This window comes from Bos grunniens, chromosome 29 (genome assembly GCF_055505025.1).
Source record: "Bos grunniens cultivar Pamir isolate PY7600 chromosome 29, Bosgru_T2T1.0, whole genome shotgun sequence".
Lineage (NCBI taxonomy): Eukaryota > Metazoa > Chordata > Mammalia > Artiodactyla > Bovidae > Bos > Bos grunniens.
In genome coordinates this window covers 51,460,960-51,484,725 of record NC_141193.1, presented here as the reverse complement: position 1 = coordinate 51,484,725, position 23,766 = coordinate 51,460,960, and the positions used below count along the sequence as shown (strand labels likewise).

The window sequence follows — 23,766 nt, the reverse complement described above, 5'->3', positions numbered from 1 at the left end:
ATCCTCAGTATTTGAAACTCTGGGAAATGTGACTTTTATTCATCCTAATAGAAGCAGAAGCATTATTTATATGTAGACACCAAGGGTCTGGATGCTGTTTCTCCTGTACAGCAAAGTTTCACAGAAATAGATTTTCCTGCCCATGCAAGGGGATGTCATTTACACTGGTCTCTTTCACCCTTCCCTGTTGTACAATCTACACACGTTGGTCACTGACAGTGAGCCTGACTACTCAGCAAGTTGAGTTGTGCTCAGAAGGAAACAGCTGGAGCCAATCCACGAGGACAGGTAGAATAAGTCCAGGTTGCTGAACTCCTGGCCATCTGCACACTTGAACTTCCAGGTGGTCTTGGAGAGTAACCTTCGGCTGTTTATAAAGCCATAGTCCTTTCTTTAGTAAATTATGCCCTGTGTGTGCTAAGTGAACTAAAATTATTCACTGTGTATCTGACTTACAAATCGACTCCTTTAACTTCTAGGGAATCAATTACTCTGTCGTTCAGTTGTTGTTTAGTTGCTAAAGTTGTGTCTGAATTTTTTGTGACCCTGAATCCCAACTAACTTTAAAACGTTTTAAGGGCTCAGCCTCAAATGAAATGCCTCACAATGAAGAATAAAAATATTCTTCTTCATATAAAATAATTAGCTAAAAAATAATTAGCTCCATAATAGGAGTAATTATTTTTTAAACTGTATGTCTGAATGCACTTAAAAAAAAAAAAAGTATCCTCAAAAGTTTTCCACAAAATGACACAAAAGCATAGGTGAAGTCAACTTAGCCAGAAATAACTATTAATTTGGGCACTTTGAGGTAAGTTGAAACAGGTTTAGTATTCTCTTGGTTTCTAAAAGTCAGTGTCTTTGATTAAAAATAAAGGTAAAGTTAGATGACTGGTATTTTGACATCTACCCAAGTTTTATTTCCGGTACAGCTATCCAGACTAAAACACCACTTGTGGCAAAACTTGCCCATTTTTATGTAAATGTTTGTTTATACTCAGCTTTCTTAGCGCCACACCATCATGTCCTGTTCTAAATAATCTTGTCCCCCCAAAAAAATAATAATAATAACCTTGTCCCATGGTACGTGGAAGTACACATATATATTCATTTCCCTGGCTGTAAGTCCTTTCAAAATGTCTGGCAGAGAACCTGGATGAAGTGTGAATGCCCCAGACAGTGGCCATTGGACAAGGACCACATGCTAACACCCACCACTATCTCCAGGGTTACATGATCAGCAAGGTTTGAGTGGGCCATCCCAGGCTCGAAAGATTCCAATTGGTTTTCTTTGACCTTGGACTTGGGTTCAGTGATGTCGTGCATAAGGCGAAGAGACTGAAAACAGGTGACCTGCTTCCAAATACTAACTCCATCATTTCTTGCTGTGTTATCACAGGTAAACCATTTAAATCCTCTGAGCTCCAATTTCTTCCTTCTACCTACCTACCTATCCATTCATCCATCCATCCATCTTCTAAGTTCATCTATCACAGCAGGTTGTGGTAAAGAGGAAAAGAGGAAGTATAAAGAGGGAGCCACTTTGAAAACTGCAAATGCACAAATTAATAGCAATCATTCAGATGATGATAGATGAACAAGGGCTTAGAGCCTAGGCCTAAACCTGGGCTTTCTATTGTCTGAGGGTTTCTGGGATTTGAGGCAAGAGTGAGGCATGGAGTGTGAGCCAGGGGATGATGACTCCCCGGATAGTTCCATGAGGTGGTCCCAGGGCCACATCAACATGATTGTCATTCAGTGTGAAAGAAATAAGTGCCACGCGTGGGAGGAGGAGTGTAGTGGTAACGTGGGACATTAAGTTGGAGCTGAGAACCTGTTAGACCTGGATCCTGCACTAGAAGGAGGGCAGTGGGAGGAAGTGTGGAAAGAGCCTGAACCAGACCAAATGGAGCCATTTCTGGACCCCTGTTTTTTCATTCTCCTTATGTGCTGTTGGATATAGAGACCTTCAATTTCCTGCTTAGTTACCCCTTAAAATAACTCTTTAAACTATATGTCTTTTCAAATTATTCATTTGTGCATATTTCAAAATGCATAATAATACTATCTTAACAACAACAAAAAAAACCCTATATGACATTTCACACCTGTTTAAGTTAACATCTAAAACATTTCTTCATCAATCTAAATAGTTGCAAAGGATATAATCTCTGCTGAAACAGAAGTAGGAAACGTTTAAAAGTAAAATCCTAATATGATTTCTTCACTGTTTCCAGGACAATCTAATGCCACAGCAATTTGAGATCCACCTTAATTTGTTTTAGTATACACCTACAAGCTTTTCTTTAGTAGGCAAAAGTTATTTCATTTACTCCTTAAAGTTGTATTTCCACTATACTTTTTTCACATAATTTTATATTAATGTGATACATTTTATACCTAAAATCCTTTCATTGATCACTCATATTTATCTGCAGCAAAAGTATATATATAACTTGAACTTAATTTTGTACATTTTAATTTGAAGGTAATGTTTAAATCCTGTAGCCACGTAGCTATAGATATTAAAGAAATAATTCTAGACAGAACTATCATTATAAGTACAATTAATATGTGATTTATCACAACAGGATTTCATAAATAATTATTATATATAAAAAGTACAATATTATTGGAAAAAAACAGTTTTCATCAGACTTGCTAAATTAAGATGCATCTATTTCCTAAAATAGATGGCAATCCTCACCAACATTTTACAATTATTGTTGTCACAGTTATTGTACACTCTATGAAACATTTTTCTTGAAAATGAAAGGAACTTTATCATAGTAATGTCTGTTACTGATCTCCCTCTGATAGGGTGATCTATCATGAAAATGATTTTTAATGATCTAACTTTTGACAGAGCTCAACTCGGTCTTCCCTCAAATTTCATGAAAGCAAAGTATTAGAAATCATCTGAGATGGAAAATGATTCAATACTAAATCAACAGACTTTCCTTTCTCAAAAAACACTATTTTGTCTGGCACTTAAATGATTTGTGGGTCCTGGAGAAACTCATCATAGTAAGCAGAGGGAGAGAGGCAGGTCTCACCTTTATAGAGAGGTCTTTGTAGAAAGCAAGACCCTCTGCTCACATGGGACCACTCACTGCTGCTCAGCTCTCAGCAGAGCAACCTTTGGAAAGGGTGCACAGGCAGGCTGTGGATCTTCATTTTTTTTTTTTTTAATCCACGTATTGATGTAACCTTAGCCAGCATTCACATACCACCAAGCATGTGGGGGTCCAGTTGTGAAGGCTACCCCTTTGGACTGTCTGGGAGCTGACTCCCACTGACCTGGGAGCTGAGTCTCAGCAGAGCTGGCAACCCTGGACAGTGGGAGATTCCCTGACATCTCGAGCTGGCATTCTCCAAACTGGGTTGGGATGGGGGTACAGGGGGGCATTAGTGCACGTTGAAATGTGAGTGATTCCCAGTGAAGACAGAATCCCAGTTGAAAAATATTTGGGAAAAGCTCCCTTTTTTTCCCCCTCTTAGAGATTTGAAATCAAACCAGAATATTAAAGGCTAAAAAAGCTGTTTAACTTTCTTTAGTGTAGATTTTTTAAAATCAGTTTTCTCCCCCACCCCAATCTTTTCTCCCAAAGAACACACAGTTATACAGAAAGAGACTTTAAATCATCTGTTCTGATCCCCAGAGCACCAGACTGAGTCTCCTATGAGATCTATGTAGTCTGACCTGTTTGTGACAGCTACAGGCCTCTCTAGTTTCCAGGGGACCTGAGATTGGTTGGTTTTCAAGGGCTGTTAACCTGCTGGGGCAGTGTTACCCTCTGCCCCAGTCTTCCTACTGATGTTACCCATTTTTAGATGGATGTTCTGGTACAACAGGAAGGTTTCTGAGCTACTGATATAGGGGCAGCACCCACTGCAGCCATGAACTTGAAGCCTTATGATCAGCTCTCAAATAACCACCAGTGGAGGGTCAGTTTGGGGCCTCCCCAGCTGTCTTTCTGTGCCCCATGGTCCATGATGGTGTGGGCCAAGTCAAGAGACGAGTATAATCAGATGCAGAGTACGATTAAACTCAAACATATATGAGTGAAATGTGTGTGTGAGAAAGAGACTGTGTCTCATCATATGACTGTCTTTATTACATCCGGAGCCACGTGGATTGTAATCATCTGGTTTGAATTGTCCATCTTTTCATTGCCAAGCATGAAGAGTTCGCTGCATTACCATGATGAAGATAAGAATATACAGTTCAAGTACCCACTGGGGAGAGACGTCCCTGACGCTGTTCACTACATGGGAAAGAGGGCTGGGTCACCTGACTTCAGTCACATTTTGGAACTTCGCAGGCATTTGATCTAAGACACCACCACTGACAATACACAAGAACAAGTCCCTGCTATCCTTTCCTCCTGGAAGACCCCAGGACTTCAAGTTAGAAATCAGTCAATATGCGATGCACCAGTGCTGAACATTTTGGTTAGCATGGAGATATAATCAGACTCTCCACTCTGACAGCAGCTCAGAACTCAGACAAACCCGTCATACCTGCTGGGAACAAGGTTGAAGAGTGAGCTAGTGGAGCATCTCTGTTCTTGGAACACAGGAACTGTGAAGCGTTTCTGCCTGTACCTTCGTTCTGCACACAGTCTTCACTCTACACAGAACAAGACAGCTGATGAGAACCAGAGGCCAACCACATCGATGACTGGTCTAGCCTCAAATAGAACTGGATTGGCCCTTGGGAAGCCTCTGCTCTCAACTGTGGGGCTGCAAAATAACCAATGATTTTTTAAAAAGCTTCTGCTAACCGAGGAGAACAGAACTCAAAACAGCTGTAAGGAATGAGTTAAGGCATCAAAACCAGTCTTTCATCTTAAAACCACTGGAGATTTCCTGGGAAATTATCCTCCGAAACTCCCTTTTATGGAAAGACAAGGGGAGGAGAAATCAAACTGTTCGCCTACAGGGAAAGGAGTACGTCAAGGCTATATATTGTCACCCTGCTTATTTAACTTATATGCAGAGTACATCATGAGAAATGCTGGGTTGGATGAAGCACAAGTTGGAATAAACATTGCTGGGAGAAATATCAATAACCTCATTTATGCAGATGACACCACCCTTATGGCAGAAAGCGAAGAAGTAAAGAGCCTCTTGAGGAAACTGAAAAGAGGAGAGTGAAAAAGTTGGCTTAAACACAACGTTCAGAAAACTAAAATCATGGCATCTGGTCCCATCCCTTCATGTCAAATAGGTGGGGAGACAGTGGAAACAGTGGCTGACTTTATTTTTTGGAGCTCCAAAATCACTGCAGATGGTGATTGCAGCCATGAAATCAAAAGATGCTTTCTCCTTGAAAGAAAAGTTATGATCAACCTAGAGAGCCTATTAAAAAGCAGAGACATTACTTTGCCAACAAAGGTCTGTCTAGTCAAAGCTATGGTATTTCCAGTAGTCATGTATGGATGTGAGAGTTGAACTATAAAGAAAGCTGAGTGCCAAAGAATTGATGCTTTTGAACTGTAGTATTGGAGAAGACTCTTGAAAGTCCCTTGGACTGCATGGAGATCAAACCAGTCCATCCTAAAGGAAATCAGTCCTGAATATTCATTGGAAGTACTGATACTGAAGCTGAAACTCCAATACTTTGGCCACCTGATGTGAAGAAGTGACTCATTGGAAAAGACCCTGATGCTGATAAAGATTGAAGGCGGGAGGAGAAGGGGACAATAGAGGATGAAGTGGTTGGATGGCACGACTCAATGGACATGAATTTGAGTAAACTCCGGGAGTTGCTGATGGACAGTAGGCCTGGTGTGCTGCAATCCATGGGGTCGCAAAGAGCTGGACACAGCTGAACAACTGAACTGAAGGGGGAGATCTCTCAGCACTTCATGTCATGTGTTCGAGACATTAAGGTTCAGAGAAACCTGACAGTAAAGTACCAGGGAATAAACACCACACATGGAGGCCACAAGCAGGATACTCTACATGAACGGTGAAAATTCCTGGACAAAATCAGCTCAAATATTTTGTTTTCAATGCTTTGAAAGAGGGCTGGGCAAGAAGATCTGGGTAAAGAAAACAAAGTAACTAGATTAAAATGTCTTTCATGTAACAAAATAGGCAAAATATAGCTAAAAATAATATGTCTAAGCATAAGTCTTGAGGAATATAGTTCTCTTTATTAAACAAGAAGTAACTTTTAATTAGACTAATCTTCCTCCTTTGGCTTCAAATAGTCTTGAAGCTGGTCTTAAGATGCTAATTGTCTATACCCTTCATGTATCTTATGATCATAATTTTAACTTTTTAAAGCATCAAGCAGGATATATATACAATACTATATATATATATATATATATATATATATATATATATATATATATATAAAATAAATGTCATGTTAAGCTTTCCTATCGTTTATCAACTTACTAAACTTAAAAAAAAATGGTACTATTGGCACCAGAACACTGAAAAAACACTGAGATGATGTTGCTGAATCAGGAACTTCTGGCTTTTCATCCATTATAACTCCTCTGAGGGTAGTTAGCAAGATTATTCTTTTAATCTCTGGCCATGTTTTGCCACTCTAACTTTAGTGTAGATTTATGGATGTTCATAATGTCCTTGGAGAAGGCAATGGCACCCCACTCCAGTACTCTTGCCTGGGAAATCCCATGGACGGAGGAGCCTGGTAGGCTATGGTCCATGGGGTCACAAAGAGTTGGACACGACTAAGCGACTTCCCTTTCACTTTTCACTTTCATGCATTGGAGAAGGAAATGGCAACCCACTCCAGTGTTCTTGCCTGGAGAATCCCAGGGATGGGGGAGCCTGGTGGGCTTCCGTCTATGGGGTTGCACAGAGTCGGACGCGACTGAAGCGACTTAGCAGCTGCAGGAGCAGATATCTATCTATCTATCTATCTATCTATCTATCTACAATGCAGTCTGTAAGATATATGTAAAATATAATATATAAAAATTATATAGAGTCCCTTGAAATAAAGAATTCCATTGGTTTCAGATGACCTTGTGTATTTTTCCTTGCCCTCTACTTATGTGATAGTCGTCTGAAATTCAATTATTATTATTATAACTGCAAGAAACAGAGGACTAGGATCTTACCTCCTGGAGTTCGCATGTCAGTACTTTTATCCACCTTGCCTGGTCTCTTGCTCCCTTGAGCTCTCCTCTCTCTTTCATCTCCAACTCTTTATTCTTTTCATCCATTTTTTTTTCTAAAATATTTTCTCTTTACCTTTTTTTCTGAAGTATGTTTCATAACTTCCATTCTTTTCTGTATAATCTTTTTCAGAAGACCAAGTACACACTCATATCCTGTGTGTTTATGTGCTGCTTGACTGGGCTGTCTCTTTGTTTGACTCACATTTTCATATTCCACAATATTACCACATGTCAGGAGAGGCAACCATTTTCCTGTCTGCTTCTCCTTTTGACCCACATTACTAAAATGAAGCAAAAGGAAGGGTAGCAGACAGACCACTGAATGCCTTAAGATGCTGGCCTTTTAGAATTACATCTCATGTTTTCCAAAGCATCAGAGCCCTGGCCAGTCATTTGGCACCTTCTGCAGGACACAAAGAGCCACAGGCTGGGAAAATCAGATCTGATTTAATGAATCTGATTTAATTCAAGGTGGCCACCACATCCCTAGAACCACTCTGAATAGACCGTTTCCTGCTGTCAAAATAACTGTACTAACGAAAGCAATTTACAGATGCGATGCAATTTGTATCAAATTACAAATGGTGTTTCTCATAGAACTACAACAAAACATTTTACAGTCTGTATGGAAATACAAAACACCCTGAAGAGCCAAAACAATCTTGAGAAAGAAGAGCAGGAGCTGATAGGATCAGGCTCCCGGACTTCAGATTATACCACAAGCTATAGTAATCAAAACACTGGTACTGCCACAAAAATCAAAATATATTGCATAGATCAATGGGATAGGATAGGAAGTCCAGAGAGAAACCCACACACCTGTGGTCAATTAATCTAGGACAAAGGAAGCAGGACTATACAATGGAGAAAAGACAGCCTCCTCAATAAGCAGTGCTGAGAAAACTGGACAGATACATGTATAAGAATGAAATCAGAACACTCCCTAACACCATCCACAAAAATAAACTCAAAATGGATTAAAGACCAAAATATAAAGATAGACATTATAAAACTCTTAAATGAGAATATAGGCAGAACACTCTCTGCCACAAATTATAGCAATATCTTTTTTGACCCACCTCTTAAGAGTAACGAAAATAAAAACAAAAATAAGCACATGGGACCTAATTAAACTTACAAGCTTTTGTACAGCATTGGATACCATAAACAAGACAGAAAACAACCCAAAGATTGGGGAACAATATTTGCAGATGATGCAACGACAGGAGATTAATCTCCAAAATATTCAAGCTTTCCAGGAGTCATGTACACATGTGCGAGTTGGACCATAAAGAAGGCTGAGCACTGAAGAACTGATGCTTTCAAACTGTGGTGCTGGAGAATACTCTTGAGAGTCCCTTGGACAGCAAGGAGAACAAACCTGTCAATCTTAAAAGAAATCAACCCTGAATATGTTAGAAAAACTGATGCTGAAGCTCCAATACCTCAGCCATCTGATGCAAAGAATCAACTGATTGTAAAAGACCCTGATGCTGTGAAAGACTGAGGACCGGAATGAAGGGGGTGACAGAGGATGAGATGATTAGGTGGCATGTTCTATTCAATGGACGTGAGTTTAAGCAAACTCCGGGAGATGGTGAAGGACAGGGAAGCAAGTCATGTTGCAGTCAATGGGGTCACAAAGAGTTGGACACGACTGAGCAATGAAACAATAACACTCAGAGATTCACAAAGAAATGTGACTGTAAGGGGTGACTACAACCGGGGGTTGATATCAGTCAGTTCAGTTAAGTAGCTCAGTAGTGTCCGACTCTTTGTGACCATATGGACTGTGGCACACCAGGCTTCCCTGTCCATCACCAACTCCTGGAACTTTTTCAAACTCATGTCCATCAAGTCAGTGATGCCATCTAACCATCTCACCTCTGTAATCCTCTTTTTCTCCAGCCTTCAATCTTTCCCAGCATCAGGGTCTTTTCCAGTTAATCAGTTCTTCAAATCAGATGGCCAAAGTACTGGAGTTTCAACTTCAGCATCAGTCCTTCCAATGAATATTCAGGACTGATTTCCTTTAGGATTGATTTGTTGGATCTCTTTGCAGTCCAAGGAACTCTCAAGAGTCCTCTCCAACACAACAGTTCAAAAGCATCACTACTTCGGTGCTCAGCTTTCTTTTTAGTCCAACTCTCACATTCATACATGACCACTGGAAAGACCATAGCTTTGACCAGACAGACTTTTGTCGGCTAAGTAATGCCTCTGCTTTCTAACATGCTGTCGAGGTTGGTCATATATTTTTCTTCCAAGGAGGAAGCATCTGTTAATTTCAAGGCTGCAGTCACCATCTGCAGGGATTTTGGAGCCCAGAAAAATAAAGTCTCTTACTTTTTCCATCATTTCTCCATCTATTTGCAATGAAGATGCCATGATCTTAGGTCCATGCCATTTGCATGGACCAGATGCCATGATCTTAGGTTTCTGAATGTTGAGTTTTAAGCCAACTTTTTCACTCTCCTCTTTCACTTTCATTAAGAGGCTCTTTAGTTTTTCTTCACTTTCTGCCATAAGGGTAGTGTCATATGCATATCTGAGATTATTGATATTTTCTAAGCAATCTTGATTCCAATTTGTGCTTCATCCAGCTCAGCATTTTGCATGATGTATTCTGCATATAAGTTAAATAAGCAGGGTGACAATATACAGCCTGGATGTACTCCTTTCCCGATTTGGAACCAGTCTGTTGTTCCATGTCCAGTTATTGCTTCTTGAACAGCCCAGCATTTTGCCTGACGTGCTCTGCATATAAGTTAAATAAGCAGGGTGATAATATAAAGCCTTGACATACCCCTTTCCTGATTTGGAACCAGTCTGTTGTTCCATGTCCAGTTATTGCTTCTTGACCTGCATACAGATTTCTTAGAGGCAGGTCAGGTGATCTCTTTAAGGATTTGCCAGAGTTTTTTTGTGATCCACACAGTCAAATGCTTTGGTGTAGTCAATAAAGCAGAAGCAGATGTTTTTCTGGAACTCTCTTGCTTTTTCAATGATCTACTGAATGTTGGCAATTTGATCTCTAGGTCCTATGCTTTTTCTAAATCCAGCTTGAACATTTGGAAGTTCAAGGTTCACATACTATTGAAACCTGGCTTAGAGAATTTTGAGCATTACTTTGCTAGCGTGTGAGATGAGTTCAATTGTGCGGTAATTCAAACATGTTTTGGCATTGCCTTTCTTTGGGATTGGAATGAAAACGGAACTTTTCCAGTCCTGTGGCCACTGCTGAGTTTTCCAAATTTGCTGACATGTTGAGGCAGCATTGTAATAGCATCATCTTTTAGGATTCGAAATAGCTCAACCGGAATTTCATCACCTCCACTAGCTTTGTTCATAGTGATGCTTCCTAAGGCCATGACTTCACATTCCAGGATGTCTGGCTCTAGAGGAGTGGTCAAACCTTTGTAGTTATCTGGGTCATGAAGATCTTTTTTGTACAGTTCTTCTGTGTATTCTTGCCACCTCTTCTTAATATCTTCTGCTTCTGTTAGGTCCATACCATCTTCTGTCCTTTATTGTGCCCATCTTTGCATGAAATGTTCCCTTGGTATCTCTAACTTTTGTGAAGAGATCTCTAGTATTTCCTATTCTTTTGTTTTCCTCTATTTCTTTGTATTGATCACTGAGGAAGACTTTCTTATCTCTCCTTGCTATTCTCTGGACCTCGATATTGAGGAGGGTATATCTTTCCTTTTTTCCTTTGCCTTTAGCTTCTCTTCTTTTCTCAGCTATTTGTAAGCCCTCCTCAGACAACCATTGTGCCTTTTTGCATTTCTTTTTCTTGGGGATGGTCTTGATCACTGCCTCCTGTACAATATCATGAACCTCCATCCATAGTTCTTCAGGCACTCTATTGGATCTAATCACTTAAATGTATTTGCCACTTCTACTGTATAATCATAAGGGATTTGATTTAGGTCATACCTGAATGGGTGCAAAGAATGTAATCAATCTGATTTCAGTATTGACCATCTGGTGATGTCCATGTATAGAGTCTTGTTTTGTGTAGGTGAAAGAGGGTGTTTGCTATGACCAGTGCATTCCCTTGGTAAAACTCTGTTAGCCTTTGCTTGCTTCATTTTGGACTCCAAGGCCAAATGTTCCTGTTACTCCAGGTATCTCGTGGCTTCCCACTTTTTCATTCCAGTCCCCTACAATGAAAAGGACATCTTTTTTTGGTGTTAGTTCCAGAAGGTCTTGTGTCTTCATAGAACGTTCAACATCAGCTTCTTCAGCATTAATGGAATTACTGGGTGTTGATATACTACTTAATAAATGATAGGGAGTAAGAGAAAAAGGCATCTTCTGAATAATAGGTGACTTGGGCGAGGTACTTATGGGAGAACAAATAACATTTAGGAAGGATAAATGGTACCTTAGGAGGATATATGGGAGTTAGGGGAGTTTTGTGATAATGTCTGTTTGTCCGGTGCTTTCTCAAAAAAAAAAAAAAAAAAAGTCTTCCGAGACTTTTCCCAAAAAGCAAAGCAAAAATAGATAGATTGGTAGATGGGTAAAAATAAGGTGAAAAGTCTTAGGCAAATCTTATTTATCCAGAGGAACTTTCTCTAATTTTAACACTGCCTCGAAAAGTAAATCAAAAGTCAATTAAAAGGGACTCAAATACATTCCTTTCTATAGTTGAATGATGCACAGCTTCTTTATCCATTCATCTGTTGACGGACATCTAGGTTACTTCCATGTCCTAGCTACTGTAAGTAGTGCTGCAATCAACACTGGGGTACATGTGTCTTTTTGGAATTTGCTGTATGATGCAGAGAACCCAAAGTTGGTGCTTTGTGACAACCTAAAGGGGTGGAATGGGGAGGGAGCTTCAAGAGGGAGGGGCCATACACATACCTATGGCCAATTCAAGTCAATGTTTGGCAGAAACCATCACAATATGGTAAAGTAATTATCCTCTAATAAGAATAAAAATTATAAAAAGTTAATTCATTTAAAAGGCAAAAGCTCAGGCAAATCTTGTCTCTCCATGAGGAAAGGCCTATGAATCTGTGATTAAAGTTACACATAGTAAGTTTTATGCCAATATTACCAATTGTAACACATCAAAACATTGACAGAAGCCATAACAGCAGTATCTAAATCTTTAGGTAGTGATAAAAACTGGAAAATACAAAAATGCTATCAATCAACACCACTAAATATTAATGGCAATTCTGCTTGTTTGGGTGCTGTTTAAATAGCTGGTATTAGAGCTCAGTCTGAGTTTGTAAAGGGCGTGGCTAAAATGGTAAAGAATCCACCTGCCATGCAGGTGACCTCAGTTTGATCCCAAGATCTGGAAGATCCCTTGGAGAAGGGAATGGCTCCACATTCCAGTATTCTTGCCTGGAGAATTCCATGGACAGAGGAACCTGGTGGGCTACAGTCCATGGGGTCACACAGAGTCAGAATCAATTGACTAACACTATCACTTAGAATATGGAAAATTCAACAGCGCTGATGTTTAAATCTACTAAAAAGTAACTTAGATGCAGAGAAACATCACTTAAAATGCTATATAAATTTTCATCATACACACATAATACAAAAATATTTTCCTTTAATAAAGATTTTCTCATCATGTTTAATGGGAAAGAATGAAATATCATGGAAACGGTCCAGTAGAGAAACTTTGCCTATTTATCTTTCTAAATCATGTATTTTTCCTTCCAAATCTGTATATCTTGTTCTTCTGTTTACAAAAGTAGGTCATCAAACACATTTGACCCATCTGTAGATCCTCAAGAAGACACTCTAAAGGCATCAGATGCAAACTGAGCATCAACTGAAAGAAAAGGAAAGAATTATATTTTTTACCTAAAATACTTGGGTTAACTAAGATTAGTAAAACAAACAAACAAACAAACAAAACCTGAGACCTTTCCTAGTGTTCTGAAAAATGAAATACATCTATAGAAGACACAACATAAAATACTAATCAAGATTACAACTTTATAATCTGCTTATGGTCGCATGTGGGGCTGAGTATCAGAGCTCCTGGTTTTCTCATTCTTCATTCATGTACTCATGCAATTGAGTGAATTGATGAATACTCATGTATTCATGCAAAGGTTCTGTGACAAGCGCTGGAATTACAAGATGAAGATGACCCAGTCCATCCTGAAAAACGATATCCCTATGCTAGAAAAACAAACAAACAGGCAATTTCCATACAGAGTTACAAATACTAAGATTTAAAAGACGGCACAAGGAACACTCAGGAGGGGAAGCCAGCTTTGTGTCAATACTGCCAGTTTTTTGGTGGAGGTGATATGTATGTAGCTACCTGAAGGACAGGAAAAAGTACAAGAGATGGAGGGGAGAAACATGTACAAAGACCAGAGGTGAGCAAGCAAATCTGTGGGATCCTACACAGTCTGGCTGGTTAGATGCAGAGCTAAGTGGCAGAGTAAGGTAATGAGATAAGGCCAACTACTTTGGCAGGACCCAAATTGATGTGGGTGTTTGGAGCATGAGGATAAAAGATAAACTTGTGACGTATCTAGTGACAGAGAAATTTTAAAGTCACCCACCAAGTGACAGCTACACAAATGTGACTGCTTGAGTCTGAGTTTCCTAGCCTTAACCACTACCAGACACTTGAGAAGTTGATGAAAGCCACGTTTTCTGAGAATAGTGTCAGGGTGTAGGAAGATAGCTCCACAAGGATAGAGCAAGTAGAAGAAGGATACAACTAGAAATAAACAGAAATACACAGACCTTCAGAGACTGTTTTCAAGCTATGGTACATGATGAATAAATGAAGAAGGATATTTTTCACTATGACTGCTCATGTTTTCACATTTTTCATTAGCTATGTATAAAAAATATTTAACATAGCATGTGTTATCCAAACAATGGAAATAGACACCATTTATTGTTTACAGTGTATTTCAGAAATCAATGTCTAAATTTAATTCATACATTTTGGCAACATACCTTCTCTTAGTTCTCTAGCTATATTCCTGTCCAACTCCCGCTGCATCTGAAATAAGTCAAATATTTATCTTTAAGATAAACAAGCTATATGTTTATAACTTATGAAATGTGACTTTTAAATAATACTTTTAGAGACTAGACTTAACCTGAAGATTACTTCAGTAGAAAAAAATAATCATATAAAAAAAGAAAATGAATTCCTACTTATTCTGCTTATAGATAACAGAGAATGTACCTATGGAATGCTATTTACATTAATTCGATAAAAAGTACAATAAAATATGTCTATCAAGTACACACAATTTCAGAGAATTAGGGAATGACCCATAATCCTCAGAATGACCCACAAGATGACTATCTTCTCCCCTAAAAGCTCCTGGCCTATATATGTACTTCTGAGACTTTATTTTGATTTCTAGGTGAGGATCCTGTTCAAATGGAGGAAGTAGTTTGAGTTGAATGTTAATAAGGAGAACACATCTGTGATTTTCTTTAAACTTTTCCATTTAACAAAAACACAGAAAGGTGAGAAAATTATATACAAGAAAACAATGTGCCAGCAAGACTTAATTCTGAAGATGTTTAGCGAGAAGGATTCTCTCATAAGTGTTAGTTTCCGAACTACATCCCATAGAAGGGGAAGGTCCCACAGGGCTCACTGCACGGTTGAGGAACAGAGAAGTCACAGCTGCAGGAGCTCTGGCCACTCTTTAGCTAAATGGTTCTATAGTTGTCTCCATTTTATATAACATGGTTCCACGCATAAGATTTTTTTTTAGAAGAAAGGTTGTTTTATTTGAAGAAAAAAACTTTTGTAAGGTATGAGACTCATTGATTTACTCAAAGTTCCAAATTCTACAAAAGAAGTAACAAAGCCAATGCCATTCTTACTGAGTCCTGTGCCAGCTACTTCTGCAGGTTAAGAAAAAACAGATTTTTAATTATAACATGGACAAAATGAATATATAAATCCTTCTTATATAATTAAAAAAATGCTTGTGGCATGACATGACTTTCTAACTAAATTATGTGCTTTAAATGCATAAATAAGAATAAACCAATAGCAAACACCTATTTGTAGCAGTTGATATAGTTAATTTAGAAATGATAAATATATTTTTAAAAACTAAACAGGGAACTTGAAGGAGAAAATCTTTATTTGAATCAAGCAGGCCTAAACTGAAGAGATTCGTCCTTAAAAGGATGTTCATTTCCTCCAGATAAAACCTGATTAACTAAAATCAGTCAGCATTGAACTATCCACATTTGGGGTTATTTAGAGCAAAATTTAAAACATGCAACAGATATCTCTTTACTGTCTAGCATACCTCTATCCAAGCACTCATCATTAGTTAGTTTATACAAAAAGTATGAGTGTAATCTCAATTATAATCTGAGTCTGGTCAGAAATTATAGTTGAACTTCATTTCCTCAGCCTGAAGTTTCAAGGCGAGGACTTATATTCCTACCCTCCATTTGAGAAGAGAGGAGATTTATCTAACAGATGAGTTTGGGACAAGGAACTAAGAAGTGCTTGCTTGGTTCCAAATCTCTTCTTTGAAAAGATGTTATGTGCCCACAGCACCATGAACTCTGGTCTGCAGTAAGCAGCCTGTGTCTAGGATGGGGGTCAAGCATTTGCTTCCTCCCCTTAGGCCTGCATGGGGAAGTATCTGAGTTGGGAAGAAGTTTTCAGAGGCCTGCTGTGACTGCACAGCTAAAGCACGTCCTCCAGTTTCACGGCTCTCAAGTACTAAGACCCAACATAGCCGCAGTGCTGTCGAAGAAACTTTAGGTTGCTCTTCTATGATGGCAAGATGTCAAATGAGAAAACAGGTTGAGACTGCATTTAACAAGGGCTACTTGTCTTTGCATCACCAACATCACAGAAACACTATCAAAATGATAAGCCCATGTGCACAGACTGAAATGGATATTTTAACCACAATGATTACACAATAAAAACTCGTTACAATTTCAAGACTCTGCATCATTACTATCTTAGATACCATTCATCCAGATGATGTCAAGATAGAGATAAAGCGAGCTTCATTTATAATTTTTAAATGTTTGCATTAACTACAAATTTAGAAACATTCTACAACTGCTCAGCAAGACAGTTTTTAGAAATTTAAATCAAAATTCTATAAGTAAAATAGCAATTAGAGACATACTCTTGTACAAAAAAAATAACAAAAAATGTTAATCTAAAATCAGAAATTAATCTTCTGATTTAGGATCACAAGTTTGTTTAATTCATAAAAAGGATTTATCTAGGATTCTTTCAAATAAAAACACATCTATATATGGTTACTGTTTAGATGCCAGTGATTCACTTATGCTTGCTGCTGTTAAGTCACTTCAGTCGTATCCGACTCTGTGCAACCCCATAGACAGCAGCCCACCAGGGTCCCCCATCCCTGGGATTCTCCAGGCACAAACACTAGAGTGGGTTGCCATTTCCTTCTCCAATGCATGAAAGTGAAAAGTGAAAGTGAAGTCACTCAGTCATGTCCAACTCTTCGCGACCCCATGGATTGCAACCTACCAGGCTCATCTGCCCATGGGATTTTCCTGGTAAGAGTATTCGAGTGGGTTGCCATTGTCACTTATGCTTAGGGGTAGATAAACTGTGGTGGGTACAGTAAAGCTTGGATATGATTATGAACCACTGCTAAAGTGAAATCAATTAGAAAGTAAGTCAAACATCTTAAAGTATACTTTCAGTTACTAGGCAATAAGATTTCATTTCTAAAGTAGAATTTCAATGCAGCTTTTCAAGAAATTTAAAAAGTATCTCTTCAAAACAAGAGATCTAGGACAAAAAAAAAATATCATTAAATGTCTCCTTGATTAGCACGGTTAATGACAGCTTTTACTTAGTGTGCATGAGTCAAATAAACAACTCAGAAGTTCACCAAATTAAAAACAAGGATCATTCATATCAGGAATCTGAAACCCAATGAACAAAAGATAATAAAACTAACCTCAGTCAAGAAAATCTCCATGCTGTTATTTGAAGGGCATGGAATTGAGGTAGAAAACCCTACGTTTGCTCTTGGAGTAAGATTTCCGTTGAGCACTAAAGGATTATTGAAATTTCCAACACAAGGGGGTTCCAGGACTGGCCTCGTGCTAAGAGATCTGAGTAAAGATGTGTTCTGCTCCGTCTTCACCTCAAGTTTGGTGCTGATCACTGCCAGCCTCTCATGAGTCCTGGGGAAGATGGAAAACACCAACTTTACTCATGTTTCCCTAAATTATCTGCATTTTTAAAGTTGCCATATAGTAAATGGAATTCTCAATAAACTGTTTGAGCACTGAAAACACAGAGCAGACCTCCTGTAAACAATGATAGTTGTAACCTTATTCTAAAGAAGTACACATGTGTCTAGGGCTCCTCAAGTAACAAGTAACAGTTGGGAGAAGAGAGAAAGGGCATCAGAGAGAAAGGGAGGTGGCCTCACAGTGACACCTGCTGCTTTCTGGGATACACCTGACTCCAGGAAACAGCTCAGGGATGAAGAAACACCCCATCCCACAAAGCCACTTTCAAGCATTTTCTTTCACCACCATTGTACACAAGTTTCACTCACGACCTCGGAGAAATTAAGCTTTTGGCTCTGAGGTATCACTTAGAGCCACAATATCAAGGGAGGATGAGAAAGTCAAAGGGTGAGACTGAAAAGAGCTAAAACGGCCCCAGGATCAATTACAAGTATCCTCTGCTTTTCCAAAGTTCACTTTATGTTACTTTACTTCTACGAAGGGCCTATGTCAGTACCTGTTTTTGATGATAGAGAAAAAAAAATCTGAAGACAATTTCTGGTCTCATTTAAAAAGCCAAAACTCTAAACAGTGATCAGTGTATGGTTTTACAGCAAGAGGCATCGCACTCCCCAAGCAGGGAGACTGGCCCCACTGAGCTCCTTCCCCGGAAGCCACTCCCCACATCTCAGCATCAAGTCCCCACAGCCCAAAACCTTGTCTGGGAGGACCTGTGCTTCACTTGTGCATATTCACTTTATGTATCGACTAGCAGAATGTGTCCTCGGGTACCTGCTTCTTTGCTTTATGCTGCTTTGGCTTTTGAAAGGCTGCCTAGGAGTGCTCTGCTTTCAGACAGTGGGGAAATCTGTACTAGGCACTGCAGGTGGGATCTGCCCTTTCCATTCTCCAGACCTCTCAGTCAGGTCTCTATATTACTTTTAGCCACTTTGTGATTTATCCTACCTTTAACCCATGTGTTAATTTCCCCCTATTTCATAAGTATGCCTTTACATAGTGTGGAAAAACTTGATACAGGACTACTAGTTTGTCTTAAGGCACCCCCTTAGCCATGACCATCTAGTTAGCTTTCACTTCCTACTAATCTCATGTACCCCACTCTATAAAAATTAGGCTTTAGAGACAAATTAATGAACTAAATTTAGTTTTTCTGATTCTTTGTTTTGACTTACTTGTCTAGTTTATCTTCCAATGACTTTCTAACTTCACATTCTACTAGGTTGAGTTGCTTATATTTTTCCAACTCTGCTTGATTAGAATCTTCTTGCAAACTTTTCATTTTGGAGAGTTCAGATTCCAAGTCTTTAATTCTGAGTTCCATCTGTTGAAATTCAGCTTGTGTCTAAGGCAAATTGAAAAAGATAACATTTTAAAAATAATCATTAACCTGGAAAATTATACTTGTTCCCTTTAGTTTTGAGACAGTGATTCAGAGAGTGATTTCAAAGGTAAAAAAAAAAAAAAAAGCAGAAGTTTAAAAGAATTATCATTAATGTGAAGTGAATTAAATCTGAATTATAAAATTAAAGTGGCATCACTGATATAGTAGTAATTATATAATCTGATAATTCAAAGAATAAGAGGATCAACTTAAAATTTCAAAAATTGAACAAGATGACTTAAGAATAATTCAAGAGGATGGTACCAGTTTTAAACCACAATATTTTCTTTTCTTCCTAATGATCTTGTTTTTTACCAATTGGTCTTATAAGTAAAAGGATTCTGATCTGCCTCTTGAGAAATTTGTATGCAGGTCAGGAAGAAACAGTTAGAACTGGACATGGACCAACAGACTGGTTCCAAATAGGAAAAGGAGTTCATCAAGGCTGTATATTGTCACCCTGTTTATTTAACTTATATGCAGAGTACATCATGAGAAACACTGGGCTGGAAGAAACACAAGCTGGAATCAAGATTGCCGGAAGAAATATCAATAACCTCAGATATGCAGATGACACCACTCTTATGGCCGAAAGTGAAGAGGAACTAAAAAGCCTCTTGATGAAAGTGAAAGTGGAGAGTGAAAAGTTGGCTTAAAGCTCAACATTCAGAAAACGAAGGTCATGGCATTCGGTCCCATCAATTCATGGGAAATAGATGGGGAAACAGTGGAAACAGTGTCAGACTTTATTTTTCTGGGCTCCAAAATCACTACAGATGGTGACTGCAGCCATGAAATTAAAAGATGCTTACTCCTTGGAAGGAAAGTTATGACCAACCTAGATAGCATATTCAAAAGCAGAGACATTACTTTACCAACAAAGGTTCATCTAGTCAAGGCTATGGTTTTTCCTGTGGTCATGTATGGATGTGAGAGTTGGACTGTGAAGAAGGCTGAGCGCCAAAGAATTGATGCTTTTGAACTGTGGTGTTGGAGAAGACTCTTGAGAGTCCCTTGGACTGCAAGGAGATCCAACCAGTCCATTCTGAAGGAGATCAGCCCTGGGATTTCTTTGGAAGGAATGATGCTAAAGCTGAAACTCCAGTACTCTGGCCACCTCATGCGAAGAGTTGACTCATTGGAAGACTTTGATGTTGGGAGGGATTGGGGGCAAGAGGAGAAGGGGATGACAGAGGATGAGATGGCTGGATGGCATCACTGACTCGATGGACGTGAGTCTCAGTGAACTCCGGGAGTTGGTGATGGACAGGGAGGCCTGGCGTGCTGTGATTCATGGGGTCGCAAAGAGTCGGAAATGACTGAGCAACTGATCTGATCTGATCTGAGTGAGAATCATTCTGAAAGATCAATTTAGTGATAACTGTGATGGAAACTGAAATATTTAAAGAGAAAACAAGTGCCTCCCTTCCTTCCAGAAATCTACAAAACTAACTGCTCTTAGGGAGGTAGATGAAACACATAAGCTGTATAGATCCAAAATATAATGTTCAGTGAAAGTGAATTCAAGCATATGACAGATCAACAAATTAACCTGCAAAAATAGGTTGACTTCTTTTCATTTCTCTATGAGATTCTGTCTCACTCTTTCTTCAATCTCCTCTTGACATTGTTCTACTTGACTATGTTCTATCATATTCATTTCTATATGACTTCTGAGGTTCACTACTTCTTGCTCCAACTTCTTTTTCTTCTTCTCTAGTTTTTTACATTTCTTTTGCATTAGTTTCATAGATAATAACTCCTGTTGAAAAACTTGATTTTTTGCATCCAGGTGCAGACATTTTGGAGATGCAGTTTCCAGCTCTGCTGGAAAATCATCAGTCTTCAAGAATAAAAAGATACTGTTTGCTAGTGAAGAAAGTGGACTAAGCACAGCCTAACTCAAACCCAGGATCAAATAAATACAATGGTATCTGTATTGTATAATGTAGGAGCAGAGATTACTCAGAAAATCAAGAAAGAAGTTCAAACCATCAAGAGTCACAAAATATATTCTTCACTGCCATCTTTGTCACACAAAAATTGCACTTGATTTTACACTCTTTTATTGCTCTACAGAAATGTTTTTCTATCTTTCTTCATAAAATGACCAAAAATCACCTCCTAGTAGAATGTCTCTTACTCCTCCCCCCATCTTAATTACCCAGGATTTTAAAGAAGTTTGAGAGATACTGTATTGAGTTATCTAGGGCTAAGTTAATAAGTCCCTCCCAAAAGAAGACTGTGAGAATAAGACTCTAATTAATAAATCTTGTAAATATGGATTCTAATCCCATAAGCCTTTTTCAGAAGTACAAAGACTTTTTGCTAATTTGAATTGCATTCCAAAGAGAATTATTTGCAAAGTTAAAGAAATCCCATTTCCTAACAGTTTACAGAGATGATCCACACATTTTTTTCTGAACAGCAACAACAAAAAATGCCTCATTCTTGTAATCCTTTGTTACTGTCCATTTATGCAAGACAAGTGCTGTGCATATCAATAAATATTCCCTGTTACACCAGTGTATACTTAGCCAAGATTCCCCCTCATGGAAGAAATGTCAACAGTGTAAAACTAGGGGCTAAACTCTTCCTCAGAGACTAGGTAACAAGTGCTGATGTGAAAAGGCTCAAAGAGCTGGACAGTCACGAAAGCTCCATGAAGGAGAGACAGGGTGCCAGGTCTGAAATAATGAAGGACTACCCAAGAGGAAAAGAAACTGTAAAGACAGAAAGGACAGTCTGAGCAAGGGCCAAGAAAAGGTGAAAAAGCCAGCTAACTTTGAGGTAAGATCCAACCACAGGGAAATAAAAACATGTGCACACAGAATCATGGAAATCAATGTTCACAACAGCATTATTAATAGTCCCAAAGCGGAAACAACCCAAAGCTCCATCAAGTGATGATGGATACATGGCTTAGCTTATTGTTGACAACCAACAGAAATGGAAAAACTGACACTTGTTATCACATGGATGAACTGTGAAAACATGACATCAAATGAGCTAATCCCAAAGGAGCATGATTCCATTTATATAAAATACCGAGGACAGGCATGTATACAGAGACTGATATTAGACTGGGGGTTGCCTGGGTCTGAGGAAGATGGGAGGCCATGGGTGGTGGCTAAGGGATGCAGGGTTTCTTTTAGGGGGTGATGCAAATGCTCTAAAATTGACTGTAGTCACCGGTTACACCTCTCTAGACTAAGAGATACTGAACTACACATGCTGAGTGGGTGAATTCTATGATATGTCAATTATATCTCAATAGCTTTAAAAAAAAAAAATCCAATGGCAGGATCCAGATAATCTTCTTAATTCTCTAGTTTGGATGTACGTATTCTACACCATCTGAGTACCTCAATGCTTTTACAATATCCTTAAAATGAAAAGGAAAGAAGGCAATGCCTAAACTTCAACTGGTTTGTATAATACCCTTTCTTCACAAATTATTCTGAAATCCATGAAATAAATATATACAGAAATCTACAGCCATTCATAAAAGGAAAGATGAGAAATGATAATTTTCTGAACATTCCATTAAACTAATATTATTCTCTGATTTTACTCTTGCTAGGCTCATCATGGTAATACAGCTATCACTTATGAAATATTGTTTCAAAGGAAAAAAAAAGGCTCTCAACTTATGTGAATAATGAGGCACAATTCTCGACTTTCCTAAGAGTAAATAATATAAGAAAAATGTATTATAATGCAAATGGTAGGATGAAAGTCAGAGTTTAAGGAACGAGTGCATTATAAAGATAAGAAAATTGTAGTAAGTTACTTGTAACAAAAATACAGAAGAAAGCTGACCATGAAAATGAGTGTTCTAAAACACTTTATCCTACATATTAACTGTTAACAAGTTCAATTTCATACATACCTGACTTGTGAGTAGACGTAGTTGTAGTAGTTCACAATTGTTCTTCAAATCCTGTGCCTCAGCTTCTAACTTAGCACCATAACATGACATGACTTTCAGTGAAGCCTCTGACATAGACTGCTTTTTTACACCATCATCCAGTTCTTGTTGAAGTTGTCTCACAACTGCCCCATAAGATGCTCTGTCACTGAGTTTATCAAATCACTTTACTATTATGTTATGTTAATAATAGGTAACTCCAACATATGGACTTTGAAAAATATCACCGCAGACAGCAACTCACCTAATTTTTCCTCCTCACTGACTTTGGTTATAGACACAGAAGGGGCCACCCTCCAGCCTTCCTGATATTAAGTTACTCAGACAAAGCATGCGGCCCCACTGTCCATGCCCTGCCCCTCCCAATAAATCTGCAGAGCTTCACTACCTCACATCCAGAAAGAAATGAGTGTGTAGGTGGGAAAAGTGATGGAAAATTCCACACTGTGGAAACAGTGTGGAAACATTTTCCTTTCCTTTTTTATTAGAAGCTTTGATTAACTCAGAGATTTTCACATATTCCAACCAGTGCTCAGATCTTTCCAATAGATTCTTACCTCAGCAGAAAAATGAGGCCATTCCCTTGTGGCTTATCTATTTTATATCTAGTAGTGTGTCTATCAGAGAAGGCAATGGCACCCCACTCCAGTACTCTTGCCTGGAAAATCCCTTGCCTAGACGGAGGAGCCTGGTAGGCTGCAGTCCAAGAGGTCGCAAAGAGTCGGATATGACTGAGCAACTTCACTTTCACTTTTCAATTTCATGCGTTGGAGAAGGAAATGGCAACCCACTCCAGTGTTCTTGCCTTGAGAATGCCAGGGACTGGGGAGCCTGGTGAGCTGCCGTCTATGGGGTCTCACAGAGTTGGACACGACTGAAGTGACTTAGCAGCAGCAGCAGCAGCAGCGTGTCTATGTTAATCCCTAACTCCTAATTTATCCCTCCCTCCCCACCTTTGCCTTTGGTTAACCGCTTTCCTCAATATTCTGTAGTCACCTACCTGGGAAAAGGAACTGAAAAATAATGGATATAGTGTA

At 38.8% G+C, this 23,766-nt stretch overlaps 1 protein-coding gene across 1 annotated transcript in view; it reads right to left on the bottom strand.

The window, feature by feature from the left end:
• The window catches only part of LOC147342666 (uncharacterized), a 195,514-nt gene that overhangs the window by 89,890 nt on the left and 81,858 nt on the right, over positions 1-23,766 (bottom strand). The window lies entirely within an intron of this gene.